The 1,731-nt window shown below is 39.9% G+C and overlaps 1 protein-coding gene across 1 annotated transcript in view; it reads left to right on the top strand.

Moving 5' to 3' along the window:
* Positions 1 to 834: 834 nt before the first annotated feature.
* The window catches only part of col28a1 (collagen, type XXVIII, alpha 1), a 66,963-nt gene continuing 66,066 nt past the window's right edge, over positions 835 to 1,731 (top strand). Inside the window, exon 1 of the mRNA XM_015402155.1 lies at positions 835 to 904. The gene's annotated coding sequence lies outside the window, so the exon portion shown is untranslated. The remainder of the gene's footprint in view (positions 905 to 1,731) is intronic.

The raw sequence follows: 1,731 nt of genomic DNA, 5'->3' as shown, positions 1-1,731 counted from the left end.
AACCTTTTCCCTGGTCTCTCAGTTCGGTTTTCTGCATTTTGGGTCTGAACTTTGTAAAATCATGACAGGAGGCTTTCCAGATGGATACTGCGTAGAAATCAAACTGAACAGGTGGATCCATCTGGCTCATGCCAGGTTACCTTGAGATGACGTGTTTCTAATTGTCATTATATAAATAAACGGAATAGAATTGAATTAAATAACCGAGGAGGAACCGGATTATCCGAAGAATCTGGTGGCTTTAAAGGAAAAGTCCGCTCATATTCAGAATTCAAACTCCTGAAAGTTCTTTAAGTATAAAATGATTCCATCCTGTTCAATAAATGATCAGTGTTTTTAATTCAGAGTAATTTTCATGTGAATGTGCTTTACTGGAGGCATCCAGCACTGGGACTTGATCAACAGCCGATACCGCACTGTGACGTCACCGTGTCTCAGCAGCTGCTGCATCGATATTCCCTCCGTCCTCCAATAATAATAAAACAGCTCAGAATGACCAAAGATACGTTAAAGGTTTAGGCAGACCTTCCTACCCTGCTACGTTCTGTTTACTTTGGCATCCTAGATGGATCCAGGTGTCACAATCACACCTGTTTAAGTCCTGCTCTAGTTTGGAGCACACCCTGCAGGGCGAGCCTTCATCCTATCCTTTGGTACAAAAACACTGAGAAGATGTCATTCCTAAAAAATAAGGGCTGGGCAGAGAAGTTTACTGTAAAAGATAAGAATCCAGAAATGTGAGCTTTATTGTGAAGGTAAGAACAGGAAGTGGCTGTCAGCCCCCCCTCCCAGATGTTTCTCTCAGTGCTGCTCTGCTCTGTGTGCCTCTGCAGGAGCAAACATTCAGGCTGCTTCATCATCTCACTCATGGATTAACTTTCTGCTTCTTTTCATGAACAAAAAGGTAAAAACACATTTATTATCGATCACTGCTCTTGTTTTTTTTTTAATTTTTGCATGATTCTTATTATTTGAGTAAAACATTTAATGAACCTTGAAAAAAAACACCTTTATTTTCAATTTAATTTGAAAAGAGAACAGGGAAAACAGACATATCCTAAATAGAAGAGGTGACTGTTTCAGCTGCACGTGACTAAAAACAAACATCAAATAAAATAACAGCTGATATTTATTCATGATAGAAAAACCAACATTATTAGGAATTCAGGTTGTGATGGAGGGAGAAGGTCTGGACAGTGTTAGGATCTACCTAGATCAACCTGTTAACCACCCAAACATGTTGCTGTAGATCCACAGTTCTAGAACTGCTCATGTTTCATCCATGGAGGTGGATGCAGGGAGAGAGGACTGATTTCCAGCTGGTAGACCTGTGAGCCGTCAGGAGACTCGTGTTTCCCTCCTGTTTGGGAACCTTTTTAAAACTGAAATGATTCAGGCATCAACTTCTCCTTCCTTGTGTTTAGCTGGGTGGTTGCTGATCTAGTCTTCTATCTAAGGAAAAGTAACTGATTGCATCGACTTATTGATTCTTCAGCAATCCCTCACATTTTAGCATGCTAAAATGTGTCAGAAACATATCTGACACCATAAAACTAGAGAAAATAAAGATTTCTCCCTAATTGGCTCAAACTGTCACAAATATAACATATGGACTCTCTCATTATTTATTCTGTATTATAACCCCACTATATATATATATACCGGTATGTGTGTGTATAAAACTGTTTTCTCCCCCCTGGTGGGGTGGTATGTGTCATCCTCAAGCTCTGG

Source organism: Cyprinodon variegatus, unplaced genomic scaffold (assembly GCF_000732505.1).
Source record: "Cyprinodon variegatus isolate N-32 unplaced genomic scaffold, C_variegatus-1.0 Scaffold1308, whole genome shotgun sequence".
In the NCBI taxonomy this organism is placed as follows: Eukaryota; Metazoa; Chordata; class Actinopteri; order Cyprinodontiformes; family Cyprinodontidae; genus Cyprinodon; species Cyprinodon variegatus.
The sequence above is the reverse complement of the archived record's forward strand: the minus strand, read 5'-3'. Positions and strand labels throughout refer to the sequence as shown.